Source organism: Xenopus tropicalis, chromosome 10, assembly GCF_000004195.4.
Source record: "Xenopus tropicalis strain Nigerian chromosome 10, UCB_Xtro_10.0, whole genome shotgun sequence".
In the NCBI taxonomy this organism is placed as follows: domain Eukaryota; kingdom Metazoa; phylum Chordata; class Amphibia; order Anura; family Pipidae; genus Xenopus; species Xenopus tropicalis.
In genome coordinates this window covers 46,387,961-46,400,651 of record NC_030686.2, presented here as the reverse complement: position 1 = coordinate 46,400,651, position 12,691 = coordinate 46,387,961, and the positions used below count along the sequence as shown (strand labels likewise).

The 12,691-nt window shown below is 47.9% G+C and overlaps 1 long non-coding RNA gene across 1 annotated transcript in view; it reads right to left on the bottom strand.

Annotated features, from left to right (window-relative positions):
- Positions 1-1,187: 1,187 nt before the first annotated feature.
- Positions 1,188-12,691, bottom strand: part of LOC116407968 — a 26,839-nt gene continuing 15,335 nt past the window's right edge. The window contains exons 2-3 of the long non-coding RNA XR_004220651.1: positions 10,527-10,587; positions 1,188-1,923 (exon numbers count right to left, since the gene is read on the bottom strand). This is a non-coding gene — a long non-coding RNA (uncharacterized LOC116407968). The remainder of the gene's footprint in view (positions 1,924-10,526; positions 10,588-12,691) is intronic.

Sequence of the window (12,691 nt, the reverse complement as noted above, 5' to 3'; positions counted from 1 at the left end):
GAGGGGGAGGGAGGGGAGAGAGGGAGGAGGGGAGAGAGGGGAGGGAGGGGAGGGAGGGGAGGAGGGGAGGAGGGGGAGAGGAGGGGAGGGAGGGAGAGAGGGGAGGGGGGGAGAGAGGGGAGGGGAGGAGGGGAGGGAGGGGAGAGAGGGGAGGAGGGAGGGAGGGAGGGAGGGAGGGAGGGAGGGAGGGGAGGGAGGGGAGGGAGGGAGGGGAGGGAGGGGAGGGAGGGGAGGAGGGAGGGAGGGAGAGAGGGGAGGGAGGGGAGAGAGGGGAGGGAGGGGAGGGAGAGAGGGAGGGAGGGGAGCGGATCAGAGGCAGGCTGGGGTGGCTGAATTATTATTATTATTATTAACATTTATTTATAAAGCGCCAACATATCCCGCAGCGCTGTACAATAAGTGGGTTACATACATTGGACATACAGAGTAACATATAAAGCCCAAAAGAGCTTACAATCTACAAGGATTGACTAGATATTACAAATTTACCAGCAAGTACATTGCTGGTACCCTGGCCTTAACTGGGATTTTACTGGCTACACCACTCATAATACTGGCCAGGGGCAACCCTACCTCCCTTTCCTGATCACAGTGAAGTATAAGGGACATATATTGGGGGGCCGGGGGTTTGGGCAGTCCATTCGCCGCCCCGGTGGGCCCCATACGGCCCAGTCCCACGCTGCTTATGAACATTTTCCCATAACCCAAGTGGCTTATACTGTTTGCACTTTGCTTGGATCCCCCCAATAAAATCCAGACTAGCCCTGGGGCGTTGGCGAGGGGGGGCACTACCTGCCGGAGATACTGACGCCATTTAGACTTCTTTACGGAGATGCAGCCCAAACGTTAGCAGATATTATATCCATTTTTACATTGTGGGGTCACTCAATCAGCTCTAAAGGAGATTTGTTAAATCAGGGTTTTATTCACAAACCTACTAATAATCAGATCAAAGCCCGTCAGTTGGGTCTAATTAACCTGTAAGTAACACAGGCCCTTCTGCCCCGGAGCTCCATGGGAAAGATGGGGCATTTAGCCAAGCCGAGGTTTCCCTGGCATAGTAACATAGTAAGTTAGGCTGAAAAAAGACACACGTCCATCACGTTCAACCATAATGCCTATATATAACCTGCCTAACTGCTAGTTGATCCAGAGGAAGGCAAAAACCCCATCTGAAACCTCTCTAATTTGCCCCAGAGGGGAAAAAATTCCTTCCTGACTCCAAGATGGCAATCGGACCAGTCCCTGGGGCAACTTGCAAAATGATATTTCCAAATACAAATGGAATCTCTGTACAAATGGTTCTGTTGCAAATGGCTGGGGACGTGGCTCCGGTTACTGTATTATATATCAGTGGGGGCCCTTATTGGGGAAAGACCCTTCCTACAGTCCTACAGTCAAACATGGAGGAGATGATAGAGAACACGTCTCTGTACAAACTCTCTTAACTGGGGTTCTTGGTGATTATGGTTTAACTTTCCCTTTAGTTGCCTAATTCATTGTCTATCGATCTCCACTGAGGAAATGATTGGCTATTGTGCAAGGAAGGCTCGTCGGCCATATTTATGTCTGGTGTGGGCAATGCCTGGGAGCCCCTGTGTGTACCTCCTGTTCTGTAAGGGTCCTGTGACCTCTGGATAAACAAAACCTACTTTACAGAAACAGCCCACTCTCTGTTTGTAGCTATTTCATACCTGGAAGAGATGTCTCACTCAGCACTGTAACATTACCCTCGGTTACCCCCCTGCTGGGGGGCAGAGAATGGAAGATCCCGTTCCTCTCTCCCAGGAATGGTTCTTCCCTTCTACCCGGGATTCTTAACTTGCTCTGGAATCGTCATTTCGGACATCCGGGAATTCTGGGATTTGAAGTCCAATCACTGCTCAGGTGTCTCAGGCTGGAACCTGTGGGCAGTGATGAAAGCTGTAAAAACCAAGAAGAGAAACAGTGATTGGGTGGGATGTGGGGTGGGAGGAGTTACCTGTACAAGGAGTGGGCAGTGATTACACATCATTCATATCAGCCCTTGCCCAATGGAGCGTAAGCTCACATTCCCACGCGCTGTGGTCACTTTGTCCCCCACATGATTGGAAAGTTCCATTCTGGTATTAAATTAAATTGACATTAATTAAAAGGAGAACTAAACAATACAAACAATTTGGGATAGAAGTGTATATGCCGACCATACTGCCCCAGCAATGTCTGTAACAGTAACGATCCAGGCCTTCACTGTTGTGTACAGAGAGCCGCCATCTTGGATCTTGTTAGGTCTTTTGTGTGCCAGTGGCACTGCACGTGCTCAGTGGGCTCTGGGCTGAGAAGCTTAAACAGAATATGAGGCTCGCACACCATAGAAACTGATGCTACAGGGCTGATTAATAAATTCTGATGCAGACTGCACTGCTTTCTATGCGGCCATGTACGGTAAATAGAATCTGAATTAATTACTAATCAGCCATGTATTGTAACTGTTATATTGTATATATACAGTATATTGTGAGTGGTCCCTAAGCTCAGGTAAGTGCCAGCATGGGGTAATAATGTACAGACACACATTAAATACCCCGGCCCTGGGTAAATAAATCCATCAGCCATTGGGGGCAGGCACATTGGAAACCTGCAATGAGGTGCCAAGCAATACCTTCCAGCAGTCAGGAGGGGAGAAGAGGCATCTATGGAGCCAGGGGTTGGGGGCACAGGGTGGGTATCGGCTAGTTGGTCTCTGAAGCCAAGCCAAGAAGCCAAGATGGAGACCCTGAGGGGCAGGGAGGGAATCATAGACACAGGAGTGACGTCTGATAAATGATGTTGTGTATCCGGCCCTCCTACTCTCTATCCCAGCTGTGCCCAAGGGGGCCGCACCCTGTAGCCTCACCTCCCCGGCACTGCCAAACCCCGGGATAGGGACGTACATGCACATTTATCAACGAGGGCAATGGCACAGCTCCAGGTATATTAGAATCCTGCTGCTTTCTGGGAACTTTCATACAGAATTAAATCATCAGCATGATCACAGGGCAGAAAATATATACTTATATATACAGAGAGAGAGAAAAAGAGGATAATGTACCCCCTACTGTAAATGATAAGGATATTAGCAGTCACTGAGGGGTTCTGTGCCCCCCATATAAAGGCACAAGGCTGCAGGCTGAGTTATACAGGGAACTCTGAGTATCACTCATGTATTATAAGGGATAATGTACCCCCTACTGTAAATGATAAGGATATTAGCAGTCACTGAGGGGTTCTGTGCCCATATAAAGGCACAAGGCTGCAGGCTGAGTTATACAGGGAACTCTGAGTATCACTCATGTATTATAAGGGATAATGTACCCCCTACTGTAAATGATAAGGATATTAGCAGTCACTGAGGGGTTCTGTGCCCCCCATATAAAGGCACAAGGCTGCAGGCTGAGTTATACAGGGAACTCTGAGTATCACTCATGTATTATAAGGGATAATGTACCCCCTACTGTAAATGATAAGGATATTAGCAGTCACTGAGGGGTTCTGTGCCCATATAAAGGCACAAGGCTGCAGGCTGAGTTATACAGGGAACTCTGAGTATCACTCATGTATTATAAGGGATAATGTACCCCCTACTGTAACTGATAAGGATATTAGAAGTCACTGAGGAGCCAGTAAGCATTTACTGTCACAACCTGGTGCTTTGTCTGTTGCCCCAGATGGTAATATGATTGGCCCTACATGTAGTGCATAATGGGGTCAGACCCTCTCATGTGATATTGACTTTGGGGGCAGTAATGGGGGGAATACCATGGTGCCCACTGCCCAGACCTCCCAGTAATGGGGCTGTCGGGTCGGACAACAACGTAACGTTAATGGCGTTGAAAATAAATATTCTGCCACCTCTGGGGAACAGGAAGGGGAGGTAATTACAGCTCATAAAATGCTAATTTCTGCCTCTAATTAATGGCAAATGGAAAAGCCCATGGGGAGGGACATAATTACTGGGTCAAGTTCCAGGCGGGTTCCCAGGGCCGAGGCCACGAGAATCGAGAACCAGAAATAAACATCCCGTGCAGAACAATAAATCAGGGAGGGACAAACTGATTACTGTAAGGCTCGTAAGCAACATATTGCCCCCCAACCCCTTGGATGTTGCTCTCAGTGCCCCCAAACCAGGGAGTTATATTTGAATTCCTGACTTGGGGGCAAGTTTTGGTTGAATAAAAACAAGATTTCCTACCAAATAAAGCCCCTGTAAGCTGATAGGGTGCATAGAGGCCCCTAATAGCCAATCACAGCCCTTATTTGGCTCCTCCATGAACTTTTATGGTGCTTGTGTTGCTCCCCAAGTCTTTTTACATTTGACTGTGGCTCCCGAGTAAGAAAGGTTGGGGATCCCTGCTCTAGGCCATTTAGTAGGAGATTTAGGGATAATACCTAATTGGATACACTGAAAAGCCTCAATAGAAGGTCAGTTGGGACGAGGTTTGGAGTTGAACACTTATTTGTTCCCCTTGATATTCTTCTATTGAGGAATGGCTGACCCAATGGGTACGTTCCACTACTATTCCCCAGTCTGGAACCTACTCCCTGAGGGGGGGGGGGTCCTTATGGCCCGGGGGTGCAGCGACTGTTCCACGTGGCTCCTTTTCTTTGGCCTCCACCGAGCACTGGGGATGTGCTGGAAGCCTGGAATACACAGCCCCACTATGGAACTTGGTGCCCTATGGAGACCCATCAGCCCAGAGAAGCCGGGGATCTGGAACCCAGTTAGCAGGTTCTGTTACATCAGCGGAACCAAAGGAGAGGCACTTTGTCATTATAAGGAGCGCCATGATGTTACTAAGCCAGTGCCGAGGCCATACAAGGGGAAAGAGGCAGAGGAACGGTCTGTAACTGGGGTGGGGGCCCCTGAGCTGACAGCCCCGGTGACCCCCGGACACCCCAGTCCGACCCTGGCATTACTTGTATGGTAAATGAACAGGACAACATGGGGATATAAAATAAGGTCCATCAGAGGATGTAGCCACGCCTTCTTGGGGAGGGGCATAAGTCATGTCATATGAAAAACGAATCTCCTCCAATCAAAGGGGAATGAAGGATGGGCGGTGCCCTGATGGACATGGTTTCTTCCTGAAGTTTTGGGGTCCCTAAAATGGCAACTGCCCATCCCCAAGTGTCCTGGGGGCTTTTGACCTTAAAGGAATGGTTCAGCTTTAAATTAACTATTAATATATTATAGAATAACCAATTATAAGCAACTTTTTTAATTTATTTTTTTTATAGTTTTTGAATTATTTGCTTTCTTCTTCTGCTTCTTTGCAGCTTCCAAATGGGGGTCAGTGACCCCGGCAGCCAAACCCTATTGCTCTGTGAGGCTCCAGTTTTATTGTTATTGTTACTTTTTATTCCTTATCTTTCTATGCAGCCCCTCCCCTATTCATATTCCCGTCTCTCATTCAAACCACTCCCTGGTTGCTAAGGTAATTGGGACCCTAGCAACATGACAGCTGCTGAAATTCCAAATGGGAGAGCTGCTGAAGAAAAAGTGAAATCATTAAAAAAACTAAAAATAATAAAAACTGAAGACCAATTGCAAATTGTCTCAGAATATCTCTCTCTATATCAATAGTAAAAGTAAACTCAAAATTGAACATTCCCTTTGATCTACACGGGCAGAGACCCAGTGCCAATACGCCCTACCCTGGGGCAAGAGAACAATGAAAAGAGAGTTTTACTTTCACTGCCATTGTTTTCTGTCCTGCCAACTGTCAACCAGAAAGGCAGGAAATACAGTCAGTAATGTTTCTGGGTTATTGTGTCATTCTATTGGCTCTGCCCTGGTATTCACAGCGGGAGGTGGCAACATGGGCAAAGCTCAGGGCAGGTTTGGGATTAGCAAGAACCCATTATGTTCATTATCCCCCACTGCTACTATAGGCACCATCTCTCCCTACTATACCTGCTATCCCACAGCCCCAGTCCCTTCCCAGAGGCTATTATCCCCCCACTGCTACTATAGGCACCATCTCTCCCTACTATACCTGCTATCCCACAGCCCCAGTCCCTTCCCAGAGGCTATTATCCCCCCACTGCTACTATAGGCACCATCTCTCCCTACTATACCTGCTATCCCAGCCCCAGTCCCTTCCCAGAGGCTATTATCCCCCCACTGCTACTATAGGAACCATCTCTCCCTACTATACCTGCTATCCCACAGCCCCAGTCCCTTCCAGAGGCTATTATCCCCCCACTGCTACTATAGGCACCATCTCTCCCTACTATACCTGCTATCCCACAGCCCCAGTCCCTTCCCAGAGGCTATTATCCCCACTGCTACTATAGGCACCATCTCTCCCTACTATACCTGCTATCCCACAGCCCCAGTCCCTCCCAGAGGCTATTATCCCCCCACTGCTACTATAGGCACCATCTCTCCCTACTATACCTGCTATCCCACAGCCCAGTCCCTTCCCAGAGGCTATTATCCCCCCACTGCTACTATAGGCACCATCTCTCCCTACTATACCTGCTATCCCACAGCCCCAGTCCCTTCCCAGAGGCTATTATCCCCCCACTGCTACTATAGGCACCATCTCTCCCTACTATACCTGCTATCCCACAGCCCCAGTCCCTCCCTAGAGGCTATTTCCAGGATTATTTATTGGAGCTGTATATTATATATATATATATTAACATCTGCTACCAACGCACGTGTAACTGTAACTGGAAAGTTGGGAATAGAAGTAGAACAACAGCTGCACATGTGCATGTATTACCATTGCTGGGACAACACCTGTATATATAAGTAGCAGCAATTCAGCAAAAATTAGTGGGTGTGCCAAGTACAGGGATATCCACCATCTATATATAAAATAATGGCAAAAGCCTGGGTTATACAGGGAACTCTGAGTATCACTCATGTATTATAAGGGATAATGTACCCCTACTGTAAATGATAAGGATATTAGCAGTCACTGAGGGGTTCTGTGCCCCCCATATAAAGGCACAAGGCTGCAGGCTGAGTTATACAGGGAACTCTGAGTATCACTCATGTATTATAAGGGATAATGTACCCCCTACTGTAAATGATAAGGATATTAGCAGTCACTGAGTGGTTCTGTGCCCATATAAAGGCGCAAGGCTGCAGGCTGAGTTATACAGGGAACTCTGAGTATCACTCATGTATTATAAGGGATAATGTACCCCCTACTGTAAATGATAAGGATATTAGCAGTCACTGAGGGGTTCTGTGCCCCCCATATAAAGGCACAAGGCTGCAGGCTGAGTTATACAGGGAACTCTGAGTATCACTCATGTATTATAAGGGATAATGTACCCCCTACTGTAAATGATAAGGATATTAGCAGTCACTGAGGGGTTCTGTGACCATATAAAGGCACAAGGCTGCAGGCTGAGTTATACAGGGAACTCTGAGTATCACTCGTGTATTATACGGGATAATGTACCCCCTACTGTAAATGATAAGGATATTAGCAGTCACTGAGGGGTTCTGTGCCCCCCATATAAAGGCACAAGGCTGCAGGCTGAGTTATACAGGGAATTCTGAGTATGACTCATGTATTATAAGGGATAATGTACCCCCTACTGTAAATGATAAGGATATTAGCAGTCACTGAGGGGTTCTGTGACCATATAAGGGCACATATTTAGCCTTATTATGTTCTCATCTGTGGCCTCCCCCAATCCCAAAAGCTGGATTCTGTTTCTTTGTCTCCGATGAGGAGGCAATAGAGTTGGATGGGGTGGAACCTGTACAGGGTGGGGTATCAGTCCCTGTGCCCCCGGCTCTTCCCATGTTATCAGACTGAGTGACATTGGCACGTTCCCAGCCTGCGCTCACTAAGCGCTTTCCTTGATGTCTCAGCCTATTGTGTGTAGCTGCTTGGCTGTTATTATCTGTTAATCTGCTGATGAAAGACGAGCCAATGAAACCATGACATACACACAACATACACCAATGGGCGTCCCTCCTTTTACAGTAAGCGAAAAATTCCCCCAGGCAAGGGAAATGCCCCAGGGTATAGGATTGGGCTTTACTAATGGAGAAAGTCCAATCACTTTGGGTTTATTCATTTCCCTATGGGACCAGACTGTAAATTATATCCTTATAAACGGTGCTTAGTGATGTCATCAGTTATAATGCTTAGTCATGTCATTTGTCACATGAAAAACTTGTATATTATAGTCAATAATGCACCTCCTGTTGTAAAATATGAAGATATTAGAAGCCACCTCAGAGTTACATGGCCTGTATTAAAATTTTATATAATCATGGAACTCCTCGGGGGCTTATAATATCCCTATATGTTACAATAGGGGGCACTTTATTCACTATATATTATAAGGAACTCCTCGGGGACTTATAATATCCCTATATGTTACAATAGGGGGCACTTTATTCACTATATATTATAAGGAACTCCTCGGGGGCTTATAATATCCCTATATGTTACAATAGGGGGCACTTTATTCACTATATATTATAAGGAACTCCTCGGGGGCTTATAATATCCCTATATGTTACAATAGGGGGTACTTTATTCACTATATATTATAAGGAACTCCTCGGGGACTTATAATATCCCTATATGTTACAATAGGGGGTACTTTATACACTATATATATATATATATAGAGAAAAATAAAATGTAGGAATAGTGCCCATGTACAGGAAGTTTACAGAACCCCTAACTGGCCATTTGGTCCACGTTGGGATAGAATAACTCATAGCAACCAATCAGCAGTCCAGGATTGGCAAGACACTGTTACAGATGGAAATACTCAGACCCAGGATCTGGCCTGCTCAAGGGAACAACATATAAAGAAGGGGGGTGCCCCAGTGATGATTACGTTGGCAGTTACACCTCAAGTTGGACTGGCCCTGCCTGGGAACCATGGGATCTCCCATTAGCCCTGACCCTGACGCAGTTTGGGCAAATTTCCATTAGTCCTTTTCCCACCATAGCTTCCACCATTTCTAACTGTCACCATCTAATGGACGTGGCCTTGGATGTCAGCTTCCCTGGTGGGCCCCTAGGGGGCGCAGTCCGACACTGGTTGCACCCACAGTTACTGCAGGAAGCAATGCATTACTGGAACCCATAATGAGAAGCTCTCGGATAATAAACAGGACATGGAGATCCTTCCACCTGTTCCTCAAGAGTCCAAAGGTCCCATCAACCCAGGAAGGAACGATCAGAAATAAACGTCCTTACTTTCCGGGACTTTATGGTTTTATGAAAAGTAATGAAAACTCAGTAAATAAATAGAATAAAGGAAGAAAAGATTAATTTGTCTCTGGTTACATGCAAAGCAGGGCAGTATGGGTAATCCAGCGGGGAAGCCACGCCCCCTACTCTGTAACAGAGCAATCAGTACCAAGAGGCTGCGCTAAGCACTTACACGCTCTAGTAAAATCCACAGTCAATAAAACTTAACTGCACTGTTTGTGCCGAACAAAAACAATAGGGAAAAGCCAAGTACGAGGCACTATAAATAGGTTTGTTATGTATTGGAAATTACAGACTAACGTGTCGGGCTTCCTGGCACATCAATGAGATGGGTGGTCAGATGGTATGGGGGCTATATAGTGACTAAAGTACCCCCTATTGTAACATATAGGGATATTATAAGCCCCAGAGGAGTTCCTTATAATATATAGTGAATAAAGTGCCCCCTATTGTAACATATAGGGATATTATAAGCCCCAGAGGAGTTCCTTATAATATATAGTGAATAAAGTGCCCCCTATTGTAACATATAGGGATATTATAAGTCCCTGAGGAGTTCCTTATAATATATAGTGAATAAAGTGCCCCCTATTGTAACATATAGGGATATTATAAGTCCCAGAGGGGTTCCTTATAATATATAGTGACTAAAGTACCCCCTATTGTAACATATAGGGATATTATAAGTCCCTGAGAAGTCCCTTATGATATATAGTGAATAAAGTGCCCCCTATTGTAACAAATAGGGATATTATAAGTCCCTGAGGAGTTCCTTATGATATATAGTGAATAAAGTGCCCCCTATTGTAACATATAGGCATATTATAAGTCCCCGAGGAGTTCCTTATAATTTATAGTGAATAAAGTACCCCCTATTGTAACATATAGGGATATTATAAGCCCCCGAGGAGTTCCTTATAATATATAGTGTATAAAGTGCCCCCTATTGTAACATATAGGGATATTATAAGTCCCCGAGGAGTTCCTTATAATATATAGTGAATAAAGTACAACCTATTGTAACATATAGGGATATTATAAGCCCCCGAGGAGTTCCTTATAATATATAGTGAATAAAGTGCCCCCTATTGTAACATATAGGGATATTATAAGTCCCAGAGGAGTTCCTTATAATATATTTATAATATAAATATATTTTTGGCTTGGAATGAAAAGGGGAAGGCAGTGAATATCCATACACAGTGGGATATAGTGGTACCAAGCCCACTAAAGCTCACGCTGACACCTAGTGGCCATTTACACTTATTACATGTGGGGGGGGAATACAATAAAAGGACTCACCTGTACAGGTGGCTGGAATGTAGATATCCCTGTATACAGCTGGCAGGGCCATATACACAATCTAAAGATGAAAAACACAGTAAAGTTTTAATTGGAGTGAGAATCAACAGAATCTTATAGGCGAAACTAACTTTATATGGGCTGAGAGTGAGCTGAAGGGCATGTGACAGCTCCTTGGTTCCTATTGGTCCCAGTACCTGCTCAATCTAACCCCCCTATAGTTTATTATCATCCTTAATTACTCATTCTCAGCTTCCAGCTCAATTCTGGCCCAATGGTTTATTCTCAGCCCCCGGCCCATATCTTACAGCCCCTGGCCCGTACCCTACAGCCCCTGGCCCGTACCCTACAGCCCCTGGCCCGTACCCTACAGCCCCTGGCCCGTACCCTACAGCCCCTGGCCCGTACCCTACAGCACCTGGCCCATATCTTACAGCCCCTGGCCCGTACCCTACAGCACCTGGCCCGTACCCTACAGCACCTGGCCCATACCCTACAGCACCTGGCCCTTATCTTACAGCCCCTGGCCCGTACCCTACAGCACCTGGCCCGTACCCTACAGCACCAGGCCCATATCTAACAGCCCCTGGCACGTACCCTACAGCCCCTGGCCCGTACCCTACAGCCCCTGGCCCATATCTTACAGCCCCTGGCCCGTACCACCCTACAGCCCCTGGCCCGTACCCTACAGCACCTGGCCCGTACCCTACAGCCCCTGGCCCGTACCCTACAGCCCCTGGCCCGTACCCTACAGCCCCCGGCTTGTACCTTACAGCCCCCGGCCCGTACCTTACAGCCCTGGCCCGTACCTTACAGCCCCCGGCCCGTACCTTACAGCCCCCGGCCCGTACCTTACAGCCCTGTTCTAATCCCCTAGTTGATTTCTCACCCACTGACCCATTTTTACCCTGTGGCCCATTCTCGCTGCCTAGGCCCCCCTATATGAATGTGTTGTAGGGACCATTCGGGTTCAGTTGGCAGCAATATGGGGGGGACCCCGTTAGTCAGTGTTGGACTGGAACCCCAGGGGCCCACCAGAAAACCTTAGACCATGGGCCCACTCTCCAAACTATTTTTCCTCACCCAACCTCTTTATTCTCCTATTATTTGTAATGACATACTGGCATCTATTCTTCTTCTTCCTCTTTGTTCCCATTCAGAAATAGTAAATAACCATGAAACAGGCCGAATGGCTAGGAGTAGGAGGGCCCCACTGACCCCTGAGCCCTGGTTTCCCTGGTATCCGGGTGGGCCAGTCCCACACTGCCGTTAGTTTATGAATCCGGGGGGGGGGGTCAGTACCTATAAACCCAGAGCAAAGCACGGGGCATAATAAAGAGAATATTAATCAATACAGTTTAATAGATTTGCCTAAACCCTTTCTGTGATACTGTCCCTTTAAGCCTGAGTGAGGAGACAGTGATTTTTTTCCCTCATTCTTTCACTAAGTCCCCGGCGGGTGTTTCCATTCTCTAGGAGCTGGCTCTGCAGGTTACGGGCCCCGGGACACCCCGGCTCTAGGAATGCTCTGCAGGTTACGGGCCCCGGGACACCCCGGCTATAGGGAATGCTCTGCAGGTTACGGGCCCCGGGACACCCCGGCTCTAGGAATGTTCTGCAGGTTACGGGCCCGGGACACCCCGGCTCTAGGAATGCTCTGCAGGTTACGGGCCCCGGGACACCCCGGCTATAGGGAATGCTCTGCAGGTTACGGGCCCCGGGACACCCCGGCTCTAGGAATGTTCTGCAGGTTACGGGCCCCGGGACACCCCGGCTCTAGGAGCTGGCTCTGCAGGTTACGGGCCCCGGGACACCCCGGCTCTAGGAATGCTCTGCAGGTTACGGGCCCCGGGACACCCCGGCTCTAGGAATGCTCTGCAGGTTACGGGCCCCGGGACACCCCGGCTCTAGGAATGCTCTGCAGGTTACGGGCCCCGGGACACCCCGGCTCTAGGAATGCTCTGCAGGTTACGGGCCCCGGGACACCCCGGCTCTAGGAATGCTCTGCAGGTTACGGGCCCCGGGACACCCCGGCTCTAGGAATGTTCTGCAGGTTACGGGCCCCGGGACACCCCGGCTCTAGGAATGTTCTGCAGGTTATGGGCCCTGGGACACCCCGGCTCTAGGAATGTTCTGCAGGTTACGGGCCCCAGGACACCCCGGCT